Consider the following 17,781-nt stretch of genomic DNA (forward strand, 5'->3'; position numbering starts at 1 on the left):
GTTCGTGTCTGAAACGCCTTAATTACAGTCCACAGTCATCCATCTGATGAGACTAATGACTTCCTTTTAGAAAGCAGAGCTTGTAATATCATCAGTGCCACAGGCCCTGATCTTTGCCTCCAGACTATTGGAACAGATGTTTCGATTGGTGCCAATCAGCCAGAGCGCTCTCATTTCATCTGCTTGCTTGGCATCCCCACCCTGCTCTGAAAGAATACCTGCCTGCATGCAGAAGGTCCCAAGTTCATTCCCTGACGTCTCCTGGAGAGGCACTGCCAGCCAGTGTTGCCAATATCGAGCCAGCAGAAGACTCATTCATTTCCTTTAATGCTTGGGGCCAAACTTTAGTTCTGCTACGCTGGCTAGCCAGTGTTGGTTTTTCTTATTGCCAGCTTGATGTGGTCCTCTTTATGCTGTGGGGTGGTGATTTTGAGAGCTGTGTTGATTTTGGTTTGCCTGATCCTTGATTCACGATGGTTTTGAAAAGTGGTCAGAAGCCACCTTGAATGCTTCCCACTGGAGGGGGAACATGGACTATCTATATTCTAAAGAAATAAGTATGGACCCTGATATATTCCCTAGTCATCAGGTGACCTATATGTGGCTTTTACATGTAAGCCACCAGTCCATGTCTGTTCCATATTTTGGGGAGGGCTTGGGACAAAAGCTCTGCAAGTAGCCCCAAAGGTACACTCCCTACATCCACTGGGCTGGCTGGTTGGCAACCTTCAGTCTCGAAAGACTATGGTATAAGCCTACAGCACCCGGTATTCCCAGGTGGTCTCCCATCTAAGTACTAACCAGGCCTGACCCTGCTTAGCTTCCGAGATCATGGTATAAGCCTACAGCACCTGGTATTCCCAGGAGGTCTCCCATCTAAGTACTAACCAGGCCTGACCCTGCTTAGCTTCCGAGATCATGGTATAAGCCTACAGCACCCGGTATTCCCAGGTGGTCTCCCATCTAAGTACTAACCAGGCCTGACCCTGCTTAGCTTCCGAGATCAGATGAGATCAGGCATGTGCAGGGTAACAGTTAGGCCAGCTACCTCTGATGATGCTCAGAAACCTGATTTGCCAGGCAGTGGGGGTGAGCAGTAGTTTTTCACAGATGTGGGCCTTTGCATGGCGCAGGCCCCTGCACACACCCAACCAGGTCCTATCTGTGGAGCCACCCCTGCCATGTAATGCAATCATCAGAGGATCGAGCACAGCAATTTTCAACCTTTTTCATAGCACGGCGCACTGACAAGGCTCTATAATGATCAAGGCACATCATCAGTTTTTTTTTGACAGTTGTTACAGCACACTGCGCCTCTGGCCAGGGGTTCACATCCCCCAATGGCCCTACTATTAAATGACCCTCCCCCAAACTCTCATGGCACACTTGCAGACCTTTCGCAGCACACCAATGTGCTGGTGCGGTTGAAAATTGCTGTTCTAGCAAGGAAGTGGGGGTTGCTACAGCTGGGATGTAGCAGCCACACAGCCAGCCCAGACTGTCGCCTACGCCAACCACCAGCTGAAGGGGAATCAGTCAGCAGCCTGGGTGGACAGAGTCACTCTAGATCTCACACGATAACTCAGTGAACTTTCTGACCTGCAGATCTGGGTGACGCAAGAGAGGACCTGCGCAGCACTGAGCTGAAGGTTCTTATGACAAGCAGGCTATTCCTCCAGCCTGTTACTCCACCCGTTGACAATGCCTGCCAGTGAAAAAGGGAAGGCCGAACTCTGCAGCGTGTTATTAGTCACGCAAACCAGATTCTAATGGTTCTGGCAGGAAGAGTGTGCATGTGCACTGCGAGGAGAAACCTGCCATGCAAAATGAGTGTGTCGCCAGGCTGCGCTGTGTCATGCAGCCTGCAATCCTCTGAGCCTGCTCATGATTATAGGTTAAATCCCACTGAACTCGGGATATATGCGCAGGCTGCAGGGCTGGCCAGTTCATGAGGCCAACTGAGAGCCCATTGCTATGCATGCCTACTTGGAAGTAAGTCCCATTACTTACTCCAATGGGGCTTACTCCCGGGTAAGTGTGGATAGGATCAGTGGCGTCGCTAGGGGGGTGCAGGGGTGCGGGCTGCACCGGGTGATGCGCACAGGGGGTGTGTGAAAGGCACTGGGGGGTGACACGCTAACATTGCGGTGGTTAGGAGTAACCCCATCATGTTATATAATGTTGGATGCGGAATTTGGAGCTGAACGCAATGCAAGACACCTGAGTGAAATAGCTCCTTTCCTTCAAAAATTATGGCCAAAAAACGCCCACCACCTGGGATGTTGCCCCGCCTACTGCATGGGGGGGGGTGACGTGCTGGCATCCCACACCTGGTGACGCGAACCCTAGTGACGCCACTGGATAGGATTGCAGCCTGAGGCAGTAGCTTCAGGTGGTAGATTGGCAGAAGGCCATTGCCTGACTCTGCCTCCATTGCCCTTCCTCCTTTGGCTCCCCGAATTTGAAAGGCAAAAAGGGACTGACTAAGACGAAGTGATGAGGGAGAAGAGAATGGTAGGTGAGAATGTTTCTGACTCTCTAGCCTGCTACTCTCCTATGCACTGCCACTTCTGCTCTATTCTCACTCTCCTTTTTGAATCCAGGGAGGCAGTGACTAGCATGTTGCCAGGTAAGGGGGATGTCATTTGGTGGGCCACCCCAGGCACTGGGCTGTGCTCTGTGAGGGCCCAATCCTTTCCAAACCTCTAGCCCTGATGCAGCCTTGAGGTTAGGGAACAAATGCTCCCTTACCTTGTGGAGGCTTCCCTGACTTCCTCTCTATTGCAGGATGCAACACATGCGCCATTGGCACGGCTACGTTGGCCCTGGAAAGTTAGTTAGGATTGGGCCCTTAGGCTGGCACTGTGCAGATTTATTGCTTGCACACAGGTAGAACAGATTAGCTCTTGACTCTCCGTGGAAGATGCTGGCCTTAGTCATTGGCAGGTTTCACATGGCGGAAAACATAATGTGAAATTGTAAGACTTTGGGGTGGCAGAAACCTGGTGAGTGCTAAAGTGGCATGGAGACACCCATCTTTTCAGCTACTGTCAGTTTTTTTTCTTACTTCATCATGTCCCAAAGGCTCAAACCCTAGCCCAGGGGTGTCAGACGCCATATAGTGGGCCAAATAGCATCCACGAGGGCTGGAAGTGACATCATTGAGCAGATGATGGCCAGAAAGAAGCACTTTGTTCTCACATAGAAGCTCATCAGCTGCAAATGGCAGAAGAGCGCAAATCTTGTTTATAATTTCAACATATGAGAGAGCCCAATTATCATGCTGGGAGAGCCCAATTATAATGGGGGCCGGAGAAATTGCTTCTGGGGGCCTCATCCGGCCTGCGGGCCTTATGTTTGACACCACTGCCCTAGACCCTGAGGCTGTCAGGAGATGATCTTTGTATCTTTGAACGCACAATGATTTACTAAGGGCGTGTTCCTTTTAGGAGAGCTTAAGGCAAGAAGAGTGTGACATCATTTCTCCCACCTGCGCCAGAGAGCAAGTGATGCTCATTGGCCATGAGCTTTCGTCAGTACCTAAGGATTCAGAAATTCACCTGCCAGGTTGCCAGGGTCATGTGTCCCCACAAGTGGAGCACACCCCACCGCACAGATCTCCCACCCACTGGTCTCTTTCCCCTGCTACTTTAAAGAAGGAACGAAACAGACAGGAAAAGAGTTTCCGGTTCTTTCTTCCCAGCTCTACGTCCCAATGCAAATGAGAGAAGAGCGGTGGCGTAGCTGGAGGGGGGCAGGCAGGGAGGTGGCCATACGGCTCTGATTTGCCCCCTGCCGGGAATGGCTCCGAAGGGAGGGGCCGCTCGCCCCAGATCAGCCCTTTCCCCCACCCCTGCCGATCCAAACCGCGACATTGGGGGGGGGGAAGAAGGATTATCTCTCTCCTTCCACCGCATTGCGAGTCCGGATCATCTTTGCCTGTTAGCAGTTCACTGGGGAATAAAAGCTCCCAGTCAAACAATTTGAACCATTTAAAACAAGCCACCCAAACAACAGTAAACAAAACAAATATTCTAATGGCAGACTCAGCTTCCAGTGCTCTCATCGCTGAACCTGAGATTGCTGCTTTGGGACTTCTCCCCTCAAAGGAATGTGGGGAGTGCATGATCACACATTGCTTGTATGTGTAGCAATTACATCCAGTAATCCTTAGCCCTCTTCATGAAAAATATGCAAATAAAGGAACATGAGGCAGCTGGGAAGTGGATGCGGGCAAACAAGCGGAAATTAAATCCTGATAAGACAGAGTTTTTCCTGGTCCGGAAGTTCACGACTCAGGTACTGGACGATCGTCCTGCTCTGAATGGGGTAGCACTCCCACTGAAGGAGCAAGCCCGCAGCTTAGGGGTGCTCCTGGAGCCACAGCTGCTCCTGGATTCGCAGGTGGTGGCTGTGGCTAGGGGAGTCTTTACTCATTCACCAGCTGCAACCACACCCGGGTTGCTCAGACCTGGCCCCTAGTGACATCTAGATTAGACTCCTGCAATACCCTCTACACTGGGCTGCCTTTGAAGAAACTGCAACAAGTGTAGAACGTAACCGCCCATGTGCATTCTGGGGCCAGTTGGTTCAACTCAGTTGGGCCACTGCTTTGATGACTACACTGGATGCCAGTTTGTTTCTGGGCTCAATTCAAAGTGCAAGTTTTGAACCCTGCGCAGCTCGAGACCAGGGAATGCCTCCTTTCATATACTCCTACCCAGGGCTTTTTTTGTAATAGAACACACCGGAACGGCATTCCGGCACCTTTTTTTCCCCTTTCACTGGGGGAGGGATTCGAACCTCTGACCTCGTGCTCCACCTTTTTTTTTTTGGCACCCCTGGCTCTGACCTTGTGCTCCACCTTTTTTTTTAAACTGTGGACTAGGGAGGGATTCGAACCTCGTGCTCCACAGCCCAGCACTCTCTCCATTGGGCTATAGGAAAGCCTGTAGTCAAAGTGCTCAGAACTAATATATAAGGTCTTGAGCCCAGCTGGTGGCCATCAGCGTGTCAAGTATTAGTTCCAAACACTTTGAGTCTCAGAGTTCCTATGGCTCAATTGTTAAAGTGGTGGTCTGTGGGGGTTCAAATCCCTATGAGGAAGAAATTTTTTTTTTGTTTTTAGGAGGGGAGGTGCTCCATGGCTGCAAAATATAAAGGTTGGTTGCCAGTTGCCAAAAGGGGGGCCAGTTGAGGCTGCAAAACTCCTCAAAGTTCAGTTCATAAATAAATAAATAAATAAATAAATAAATAAATAAATAAATAAATAAAAGATTAACAAGTTGTGAGTTCCTGCACTTTTTTTTTTTTAACAAAAAAAGCACTGCTCCTACCCATTCACTCAAGTCATCAGAGGGAGTCCTTCTAACTGTGCTGCTACCAACAGAGGATAGCAACTAGAAACAGGGCCTTCTCGGTGGTGGCTCCTCATTTGTGGAATTCCCTCTCCCTGGAATCAAGAATGGCTCCCTCTCTGGAGATCTTTCGGCAGGACCTCAAGACCTTTTTTTATTTAGGAAGGCATTTGATTGACATCATGGGCTGGTGCTTTTAATGAGATGTAATCTTAATTCTGTAGTTTTTGTGTGATCCTGGTGTCTATTCTGTTTCAGTGTTTTAGTAATTTTTAAACACAGTTTTTATGTTTAACGTTCTTAATACCATTTTGAATTTAATTTGTATCGTTTTTTATTTTGTAAGCTGCCTTGAATGTGGGAGGAAGGCAGGATATAAATTCTAATAATAATAATAATAATACAGGTATTTATATACCGCCTTTCTTGGTTGTCAGATTTCTCCTCAGACTTTAATTCAAGGCGGTTTACATAGCCAGGCTGTTTAAATCCCTATAGGGATTTTTACAATTAAAGATAGGTTCTATCTTTCAAGAACCACACAACATTTCAGATGGAACTTTTGCGGTCTGTTATCACTTTCTGGCCTTCTCCCACACAGGCTGACAAGCAGCTCCTTCCAAAGAGCAGGAATGAATGAATGAATGAATGGAAGGTTGAAGGTGGAGCAAAGATCATGCTGCCCACTAATCCCACTATCAGCCTGTGTCTACACATTCATGTGCAGCTCTGAACAGAGGCTATGCACATGCAAGCAACGCACACATTAACAGAGGGCCCAAATGCACAGTTCCCTATTGTGAGATGAGGCTACATGTTTACATCTTGTATGATCTTTTTTCAGACCTCTGCATTAGCCTGTGGAGGACAGGGGTAGGGCAGGTGCAGTGAACATGACCTGCCCCTCTCCCCCATGTTGATATTCATGCGCAAGTCACTTGAATGAGGTTAATAACTATTTCTTGCCTGGTAACAATTAACTCCTTCTCCTTGCTTTATTCAAATATACAGAGTGTTCTCTTTTCTGCACACTCTCTTTTCATCCAAAGGCAGAGAGTTGAATTCTTGGTATGTTAGCCAATAACCATTCATGACTCAAGGGCTGCAATCCTGTACACACTTTCCTGGGAGTCAATACCACTGAACACCATGGAACTTACTTCTGAGATGACATGTCTATGATTTCACTGAAACACACTTAGCCAAGCAGATCAGAAGCATTTCCTGTTTGACAAGACCAACACACACACACACACACCACAAAACAGACTAGGCATCCTACTCAGGCATGTCTACTGAGTAGGCATGTCCTAGGCATGTCTACTCAGAAGTCCAATTATGTTCGATGGAGCTTATTCCTAAGAAAGTATGTATAGGATTGCAGCCTAACACAGACATAAGAACATAAGAACAGCCCCACCGGATCAGGCCATAGGCCCATCTAGTCCAGCTTCCTGTATCTCACAGCGGCCCACCAAATGCCCCAGGGAGCACGCCAAATAACAAGAGACCTCATCCTGGTGCCCTCCCTTGCATCTGGCATTTTGACATAGCCCGTTTCTAAAATCAGGAGGTTGCACATACACATCATGGCTTGTAACCTGTAATGGATTTTTCCTCCAGAAACTTGTCCAATCTCCTTTTAAAGGCGTCCAGGCCAGACGCCATCACCACATCCTGTGTCAAGGAGTTCCACAGACCAACCACATGCTGAGTAAAGAAATATTTTCTTTTGTCTTTTCTAACTCTCCCAACACTCAATTTTAGTGGATGTCCCCTGCTTCTGGTATTATGTGAGAGTGTAAAGAGCATCTCTCTATCCACTCTGTCCATCCCCTGCATAATTTTGTATGTCTCAATCATGTCCCCCCTATCCCCCCTCAGATCTTATCCCACCCAGTCTAGTATAGCTTGGGAAAAAGGGCAGGTTCCCATTCACCCAGAGAAAGTAAGGAAAATTAAGTTTGAACTGGGTGAGATGCTCAGATCCTTTCCTCAATCTCGCTGCAATCAAAGTCTAGACGGGGGGGGGGGGTCTCCATACTTATTTAGCTGTTGAGACTAGTTCTTCAGTTAATCCCTTCCCTTCCTAAAACTATACCTTTAGGCTGTTCCTGTGGAGTGCAGTGTGTGTCTTCCTCTTTGGGGGAGCCACCGTACAGCCACTGATAATTTTTTTTTAAAGGAATTTTATCCAAGAGATATTCAGATGCAGTCCAAACAGGTTCAAGGAAAAACTGACATTGGGGTCGGATAACCAAGTAGGACAGAATCCAGGTGTATTATCTGGAGGCCATTATCTCTCTTTCAAAGAAGGGACCATAGAAAGGCCTGAACTTCCTGTGGTTCCAAGAGAAGAAAATGCAGCTGGCTGTCTTGTTCACCGGGTCACTCGATCTATAAATTCGCTGTGTTGAGACCAGTGGTTCCCAAACTGTGGGTCAGGACGCACTGGTAGGTCTCAACCTAATGATCATTGGGTCCCCAAAGTGTGATGGAAAGATCAGATAACTAATTGCCTCAAGCCCTGAAGCTATTAAAATGATTAGATACTGTAACCTCTGACTGTCCTGCAAGGAGCTGAGCTCCTGCAGTTTGCAACCATGTGTAAACATGTCTGAGGGTCTTTCTGGTTATTATTACTTATAAATAAACAAATAAATATTTCTTTCTAGATCTCCTTTTTTAAAGTCTGGTAAACCTAGGTGGGTCACAATAGAGTACTGTTTTAAGAAGTGGGTCCTGGTGCTAAAAAGTTTGGGAAACCACTAGTTTACTCACTTGTTTCATCCTCCCCTCCATACAGACATATGATGTGCTTTTTATCTATGCAACCTCCTGCCAGGGGAAAACTGTCTGTGGGCTATTATGGCTGTCTATATGCCCCAATGAAGATTCCAAGGGAATATCTCCAAGTGTAACATTGGAGTTACACAAGTGTAACATTGGACAAGTTTCTGGAGGAAAAATCCATTACAGGTTACAAGCCATGATGTGAATGTGCAACCTCCTGATTTTAGAAATGGGCTATGTCAGCGTGCCAGATGCAAGGGAGGGCACGAGGAGGCAGGTCTCTTGTTATCTGGTGTGCTCCCTGGGGCATTTGGTGGGCCGCTGTGAGATACAGGAAGCTGGACTAGATGGGCCTATGGCCTGATCCAGCGGGGCTGTTCTTATGTTCTTAACATCTTTTAGGAACGCAAGATCTCAGTGTAAAAGATGAGATGATGGCATGATGTCCTACCAACATCTGTGTCACAGATCCTATTGTCCGCTTAGCCTAACCAAGCCTGCTTAAGCCTGCTGAGATCATTTCACCTGCATCCAGATCATTACTGCTACATGTATTTTGATATCACTTTTCAACAAACAAAGTTCACAAAGGGTTTACATACCAAAAGTAAATACATGGCCCCCTGTTCGAAAAGGGCTCACAATCTTAAAAAGAAATCGAAGAAATGCCAGCAAACAAGCTATAGAAGAGACACCGTCCTGGGGTGAATAGGGACAGTTGCTCTCCCCCCGCTAAATATAAAGATTCACCCAGGGCCGGCCCATCCATGAGGCCAACTGAAACGGCTGCCTCAGGCAGCACATTCGCGGGGAGTGCTAATCTATGTGCACCTTCTTGCCTCTACTGCTCCTCCTTCCTTGGATTGAAAAAGGAAGAGGGGGGAACAAAGGAAGAGGAAATGTGGAAGGGAGGAGAGTGCTGAGCTAGAACATTGAAGAGTGGAAGGAGCAGAGGCTGGCACATCCTTGGGTAAGGGGGCAGCTTTTCGCATGGTGCCTAAGGCTGGCCTGGGATGTACCACTTGACCAAGTCTTGGTTCGATATCCAAGGCTAGTGTATGTGTCATTGGGGGGAGGGGGGGTAAAGTTATCACACCTCTACTGAGAACCCCACCCCCCACAAAGAGAACAGCCAAAGGAGACGAGCCTTACCTGAAGAGATGGGGATCATGTAGTGCTTGAATTACACCAACAAGCAGCTCCCAATGTTAAACATGAGGAAATCTGAGCAGCCAGGTATAGTTCCCAGTTCCTTGGAATTAATTTCTCAACAGGAGAAACAGGAAACAAGAAGAAATTGTCGGGAGGAGTCTGTTGGGTGAGAGCGTCACGGCCTTGGGCGAATCATAATTCCATCATCTAGTTTCTGCTCCTTGAGATACAGGAGCTCCAGGCCGGCCCCTTGCAGAGGAAGCTGCCTGCTGAGTCAGAACCCGCGTCCGTCTGTTCTGTGTCGCTGACACTGACTGGCAGTGGTCCTCCGGCCTTTCAGGCAGCAATGTTTGTCTGCCCTACCTAGAGATGCAAGGAATGGAATTTGAGGCTTTTCGCACGCAAAGCATGCGCTAGGGCCCTCCCCTCTGAACCACCTTTCGTTTTCAAATGCCTGAGGCCACTGTTATTGTTGCACAAGTTTCACCTTCCAGAGTTGTGGGCAAAAATCAGGATCTTACTACGGAGGGTTGAACTAGACGTGATGTTAAAGACGTCACTGTCTAGCTGAAGGGGAGAGTTACTTTAAAGTAAGAGCTGCGCAGCAAGGGCCCAATCTGGGTTGAGATCTTGGAACAGAGGTAGGGAGGATTTAACCCAGTGCTTGAACGTTGTAGAGGGAGTGCTTAGTGACATCCACAAGCCCTGCGTCCTGAATTCCCACCAACTTTACCCAGATCACCTCCTTCCCATTAGTGGCATTCTGAAAACAGTAGCTGAGGGAGCTGTAATAATAGATGGGGGGGCAGACCCTCTCTGGGGGGCCCTGTAATTCAAGCACTACGAAGCCAAGTTCACAAATTGCAAACATAGGGACAATGTTTGAGGTCATCAGAGGGGCCCTTTTAACTGTGCCACCATTGTGAGAAGGATGGCAACAAGGAACAGGACCTTCCCAGTGGTAGCACCTTGATTGTTGAATTCCCTCCCCATTTAATAATGAACAGCTTGGAAACTTTTTGGCAGGGCCTTAAGACTTTTTTTTTATTTAGGATGGTGTTTGGTAGCTGACAATGATGGGCTGGCATTTTTAATCAAGTGTAATTTTAACTGTTTATGTGATCCATAAATTCTGTAAGCCACCTTGATTGTCCTCACTAGGAGAATAAATGAGGGAGGGAGGGAGGGAGGGAGGGAGGGAGGGATGGATGGATGGATGGATGGATAGATGCACCCCCTGGAGAGAAGGGCCTTTACCTTGGCACGTTGTAACATGACCCCCTCTAATGACTTACATGGCAGATTTAGAAACGCCTCCTGGGAAGATCGTTTATGTAGCTGCAATTTAGGTGAAGTAGAATCATCCACACACATTATGTTGCACTGTCCCAGATGTCAAGCACTAAGACAGCAATTTCTCTCTCCCTTGCTCCATGCTAAAACAGGGCATTCTGAGAAAGCTATAATTCAATTCCTTCTAGCAGGTGATGTAGAGCATACAACCCTCTCAGTCGCACAGTTCCTAAATTTGAGTAATTTGAATCAAGACAAGCTTTCTGTAGCAAGTAATCACTGAGTACATTACATCTTTGGCAATATCTGCAGAGTAAATGATTGTTTTGTTTTTGTTTTTTAAATAATACATCTTTGTATGTAAAATGTATTGTACGTTTGTATCTGTGTGTACACGTAGGTGCGCACATTTACATATATTTGTGTACTACTTCGGTTTATATTCTCTCTACGGTTTCCGTACAGAGTCTTCACCTACCAAATGTTTATGCCTAATAAAGGTTGACTTGACTAGATAGATAGATAGATAGATAGATAGATAGATAGATAGATAGATAGATAGATAGATAGATAGATAGATAGATAGATAGATAGATAAGGACTGAGAGCATACTGGTAAGCTACGCTGATGGTACCCAAGCCCTGCCCACCTTGTGTATGGCATTTGCTCTGGCAAACACTATATGTGTGTAGGGGAGGCTGAGTTTAGGGAGTGTGTCAGCTCATAGGTTGGGCTTACTAGTAACCCTCACACACCCCAATCATTGCATGGCCATCATCCACAGGACTGCAAGTTGGGGACAGAGTTCTACTCCCTAGTACAGGGCGGGGGGCTGTTTATTTTTAAATAGTGGCCACGCAGGGGCCCAATCCCGATCAGGACTACAGCGCTGTGAGGTTGCAGGTGTTCAATCCTTTCCTCTGTACTGTTTTCCTGTCAAAAGTGTGCCGAAGCTTTGGCCACCACTGTCCCTTTTGCTTCTCGATCATCCGCCAAACTCTGGAAATGTGTTCAGTTTCAAGATGTGGTGGTGAATTTGCCTGGCTGTAGGACTCTTTGCATAGTTGTAATGGATCACTGCCTCTCTGAGAGCTTTTGAGTGTTACCTTGCAATTTGTAAAACTTGCACATTTTCCATGCCAGGGATTGGTGAGGTCAGGCACTGGCCAAGGTGCTGGTAGATCTGATACAGAGCCTTCTCCCCTGTAGCACCAATCCTGTGGAAATTCCTCCCTAGGGAGATTTGTTTGGCCCCATCTTTGCTTGATTTTAGGCGACCAGGGTGAAACATGACTTTGGATCCCCAGGACCAAGAATGGAGGTAAAGCATTTGCTCTTTTGTAAATGCCTAAGCATTCAAGCATTTACTTTTCCAGGATCAGCAATCTTGTAACATCACCAGCCCCAACTCAGACCTCAGGCATCAAGATGCAGCCAACCTGGCAGCTCTAGTTACGTTGTATAACGACACTGGTTCTTTGCTGTTGTTGGGTTACGACTTAACAATAAATTCACTTTTTTATTGCTGATGAATAAAAAACAGACAGTGGTTTTATTTTGTAAGCACCTTGTGGGTCCTCATGGTTTAAAAGACAAGAGATCAATATTTGAAGAGTTTCGTGACTCTTGGCCTAGGCATGATTTGAACCCAGCACCTCCCAGCTTGCTGTTTTCACACCTCTTTGCTCCAGCAATTTTGGCTATGCTTCAGAGAAAACAGCTGGCAGAAGATCAGACAGAGGCGTGGCGAGAAAGGGTCTGATGGAATTTCCATCTCTGAAAGTAAACAAGTCTGGAAAGCACCTTAAGAAGGAGCCAGCCCACCATGCTGGGTTCTGAGCTCAGAGGAAGTTTAAGTGTAAAATTCAAAAGCACACTATTGGGAGGGAGATCTGGATCAGGGCAGCCCCAGGGTTTGGGCCCCCCACAGGCCAGAAGCTTTTTGGTGTGGTAGCCTGTGGTGGTAGCAGCTCTCCTCCTCCCCATTCATTCATTCACTCAGGCATGTGAGTGGCAAGGAGCACTGTTACATGCCCCCTCCCTCTGAGTGCCTGTTCATAAGAACATAAGAACAGCCCCACTGGATCAGGCCATAGGCCCATCTAGTCCAGCTCCCTGCATCTCACAGCGGCCCACCAAATGCCCCAGGGAGCACACCTGATAACAAGAGACCTCATCCTGGTGCCCTCCCTTGCATCTGGCATAGCCCATTTCTAAAATCAGGAGGTTGCGCATGCACATCATGGCTTGTAACCCGTAATGGATTTTTCCTCCAGAAACTTGTCCAATCCTCTTTTAAAGGCGTCCAGGCCAGATGCCGTCACCACATCCTGTGGCAAGGAGTTCCACAGACCAACCACACGCTGAGTAAAGAAATATTTTCTTTTGTCTGTCCTAACTCTCCCAACACTCAATTTTAGTGGATGTCCCCTGGTTCTGGTGTTATGTGAGAGTGTAAAGAGCATCTCTCTATCCATTCTGTCCATCCCCTGCATAATTTTGTATGTCTCAATCATGTCCCCCCTCAGGCGCCTCTTTTCTAGGCTGAAGAGGCCCAAATGCCGTAGCCTTTCCTCATAAGGAAGGTGCCCCAGCCCCATAATCATCTTAGTCGCTCTCTTTTGCACCTTTTCCATTTCCACTATGTCTTTTTTGAGATGCGGTGACCAGAACTGGACACAATACTCCAGGTGTGGCCTTACCATCGATTTGAACCATGACTGTTCCTAGCAGTCACTGACACTTGTGCACTCACCTAGATGGGCAGGTGACTGGCAACAAGCAAGCAGCTGCAGCAGCCACAGTCAACCAGAAGGGAGAAGGTCCTACTGAGCATTGCCTCCTCTTTAGCAGGGAGGGGTGTTACAAACGTGTCATAGCATTGTGGTTGCTCCTGAAGGGTCCTGATCCCCTTGCCACCCACAGAAAAAAAGAAAAGTAGCAGTGGTCACTCTTGCATCATGGTAGACTGGAGGTTGGCGGTAGCTCCTCTTGGGAGGCTGGAGCCTCAGCAGCTCCCCAGCGCAGGGCTGACCCATCCCTGAAGCCAACTGAAGCTGTTGCCTCAGGCAGAAAGTGGGCAAAGAGTGCCCACTTCCATCCAACAGCTTGCCTCCACTGATCTTCCTCCTTTTGCTTCCTGGATTGGAAAAGAAGGGGAGAAAGTTGAACTTAAGAGAAGAGTTGTGGGTGCTAGAGGAAGGGAGACTGGCATATCACCAGGTAAGGGAGGAAGCATTGGGCATGTGGCCTCAGGGCATCTTGGACCGGCTCTGCTTGTATAAGGTCTTCCGCATACAGTGTTGATCCTCCATTTACATGATATGATTGCATAAGTGAGGGATGGGCAGGTGGGGCTGGGGGAAGCTTCTCTTGCTACAAGCCCCTGATGTTGTAAGAGCAGCTCATGTGTTCTGAGTCACTTGCATTTGCTCAATAGAGGTGGGGATTTTCAGAGAAGTGCGTTGACCATTGTGCAATTGTGCTGCTATTTTAGTAAAGGCACAGAAAGATAAGAGGTTTGAGTGTTGCAGCTTATGGACACACATTTGTAATGACTGTGCTGGAGGGATGATGATGACAGCAGTGGGGGGCTTTTGTGCCATCATCCCATCCCCTCCTGCAAACCCGAAGGAAGACTGGTGAAGATGCTCTGAATTTGTCACTCATTGCATGTTGGGTGGTTCCAGCGAACTGGACAGTAAAGGCTAGGGGTTAGGCCACTGTCCTCTACAGAGTCAGAACACTGGTCTGTCTAACTCAGTGTTCTTCAACATTAGCCCCCCAGTGAGTGGTCCAATTATCTTTAGTACCACCAGATGTAACTGGTGATGACATCAGCAGTTACTTCTGGGTTGGGAGGCCAGATGTGTCGCTACACACAGTGGTAAGATGCTCAGGGCAAATAACTGGGCTTTTTCAAGTACGTGAAAATTGCACACTGGAGCTCTGCTTGCCAAGCCTCCTACTGCTGTTTGTAGCACTGCAGCCTGCTGCCGGGTGGTGGCTGTTGCCTGGGAGCCCGGTCTACCACTGGACAACACCTCAAGTATCACCTTGAGGAGGTATTAATTCAAATAAATTTGTGCACCCAAGAATTCAAGAGAGAATTTCCAGCTCATCACCATTACACTGCACCAGTTTGGATGCTCTAGGGGTGTCAAAGTCATTTCACACAGTGGGCCAAATAGGATTCAAGGTACCTGCTGAGGGCTGGAAGTGGCATCATTAGGCAGGATGTGATATCATTGCAGGTGATGGGCAGAAATAAACACTTTGTTCTCAAGGAGGAATTTTGAACTCACTAGCCACAAATGAGAAAATGTTCAAGCCTTGATCATGTTTTCAAGATATGGGAGTGCCCAATTATCACCTGGGCCGCCCTTCCAGCACTGCTGAAACAGAGACACCTGCGTTGGCTCGGTCATGTTGTGAGAATGGATGATGGCTGGATCCCAAAAGATCTCCTCTATGGAGAACTCATGCAAGGAAAGTGCCCTACAGGTAGACCACAGCTGCAATACAAGGACATCTGCAAGAGGGATCTGAAGGCCTTAGGAGTGGACCTCAACAGGTGGGAAACCCTGGCCTCAGAGTGGCCCGCTTGGAGGCAGGCTGTGCAGCATGGCCTTTCCCAGTTTGAAGAGACACTTGGCCAACAGTCTGAGGCAAAGAGGCAAAGAAGGAAGGCCCATAGCCAGGGAGACAGACCAGGGACAGACTGCACTTGCTCCCAGTGTGGAAGAGATTGTCACTCCCGAATCGGCCTTTTCAGCCACACTAGACGCTCTTCCAGAACCACCATTCAGAGTGCGATACCATAGTCTTTCGAGACTGAAGGTCGCCAACAACAACAGGCCAGATGCCATCATCACATGCTGCGGTAAGGAGTTCCACAGACCAACCACATGCTGAGTAAAGAAATATTTTCTTTTGTCTGTTCTAACTCTCCCAACACTCAATTTTAGTGGACGTCCCCTGGTTCTGGTGCTGTGTGAGAGGGTAAGGAGCATCTCTCTATCCACTCTGTCCATCCCCTGCATAATTTCACCAACACCAAGTATCACCAACACACATGTTGCTGTCAGTTAACTGTCGCTTTTGTACAAGGTCCCCAAGGGTGTTAAACACAGCACATGTTAAGTTTGCATAAAACACTTTCCCCACTAGAAGCAAGTATTCCCTCCACAAATGAGAGTTGTCTCCAGGCATCATCACACTAGTGAAGCTTTTTGAATTGGCAGTTTTGAGATAATATATCAACGCTCCAAAAATTTATTCCAGTTTGGAAATGTGAGTTGGAAGCAAGATAGCAAATGGGATGGGATCAGACCTGATTCACACAATAAAAAACAAATACCAGGGCCATCCTTGTTTCAATTCAAGTTACAACTATGTTTTTCCTCACTGTAAAACTAGATTGATTTTCAGTAGACACAAGATGCACAGAAAACTCTCTCTCTCTCTCCCACACACACACACACACACACACACACAAAACGTGTGGTTCCCATTCACAAGAAATAAATTAGTCTTGCTGCTCAGACAGAACAAGCCCATTTCAGCTACTGACAAGCTATTCAGTATGCTAAATTCAAGACTCTTGATGTCAACCAATCATCAAATGGCTCATGCACATAACTCAACCTTCATTCAGTAAAAAACCCAACACTCAATCTCCTCAAAACTATATCAGGGTTTCTCAAACTAGTAGCAATCCTATATGCATTTACTCTGAAGTAAGTCCTATGTGTTCAATGGGATTTACTTCCAGGAAAGTGTGCAGAGGATTGCAGTCCAAGTGTGAGAAATCATTTTGTGTATCTTGTTGCTAACAGGCCTACATAAACAGTTGTGGTAAGGAGTTTCCCCAGTTGTGGGACATGACCCCCCACTGGGATCGCCAAAATGGAGAAGTACGTACGTATTCTTGATGAGAACGGTGGCAGCCTGGAATTGCCAGATGGTGGAGATGGTTGCATCAGAAGAGGAAGCAAAGTAGGCGCTGCAAAGAGAAGCAGAGGGACACAAAGCATTTAAACTGGGAAGGGGTTCCAGTGAGGCTACGGAAAGCAACAGAAAATCTAAACAATACAAAAACAGTGGTCAAAATGTCATCAAGCATGAGGATCATTGTCCTATTCAGTATTGCCAATGCTGGGAACATAGATCTCACAGTCAACAAGAAGCATCAGCTTCCCATTTTTCCCGGGGAATATTTGGGGCAGGATTTGAATGGGTGACTTAAAAATAACTCTTAAGGGAAAAAACCACCCTCAAGAATCCTTAAGGAAAAACAAGAAACTTAATAGAAGTAGCCCACAAAAAGATCAGCACCATGAAAGTATGTGCTGTGGAATGCTACATGAAGACAATCGCTGCATCTAGGTGGGTTCCTAGATCCTCGTAAAGTTCTCCACAATCCCCAGTTATCTGCTTCTCAGTGGCATAGCTGGAGGGGGTGCAGAGCACTCAGACTGGCAGGGAGGGGGGCGAGCGGCCCCTCCCTTTGGAGCCATTCCCGGCGAGGGGGGCAAAACGGAGCCATACGGCTACACATCCCCTCCAGCTACAGCACTGCTGCTTCTGGTTCAGACAGAGAATTGGGCTAGATAAATGCTCAGACTTTTTTGAGGTTGCTCTAGAGATCTTAATTGCTTAATGTCTGGTGCTGAGATTCAGGGAATGGTCAGTGGGTTTGTAATGCAGCCACTTTTGCTGAAGCTAAGCTGGTCAAAGAGACCATCTTGAGTTTCAAGATAGGTAGGCAAGTGTAATGAAGTGTGAATGTTGGACTCAAGTTTTGGTAATTCTTCCTGAAGTAGAGTTGCATGCATTTGAGATACATTTCTTCATATGGAAGAAATGTGGAATGTCCCTAGGAGTCAAATGTAAGAAGACACACCCCACTTGATTGAGAACAACTCTGCACGCGCACACACACACACACACACACACACACACACATTTGAGTGGCAGGGCTACCAGAACTTCCCCTCTCAGACTTTCCCTACAAAAGCAACTGCACAGAGTGAACAAGAGCAGAGAAGCCGTTTGTTGTTGTGAGCAGAACATGAAAAGCCCCACAACTGAGCCAGCTGAAGCAGCAAGAGGTGACTCGAGTGCTTAAAACCTCTCAACCTTTACTTGGTCTGCTTTAAGACAACATACATTCCCACTCAACAA

The 17,781-nt window shown here is 47.3% G+C and overlaps 1 pseudogene; it reads right to left on the minus strand.

Annotated features, from left to right (window-relative positions):
* Positions 1-926: 926 nt before the first annotated feature.
* On the minus strand, positions 927-1,048 carry LOC136661759 (5S ribosomal RNA; annotated as a pseudogene).
* Between the last annotated feature and the right edge of the window lie 16,733 nt (positions 1,049-17,781).

The sequence above is a fragment of the Tiliqua scincoides genome, chromosome 10 (assembly GCF_035046505.1).
Source record: "Tiliqua scincoides isolate rTilSci1 chromosome 10, rTilSci1.hap2, whole genome shotgun sequence".
Lineage (NCBI taxonomy): Eukaryota > Metazoa > Chordata > Lepidosauria > Squamata > Scincidae > Tiliqua > Tiliqua scincoides.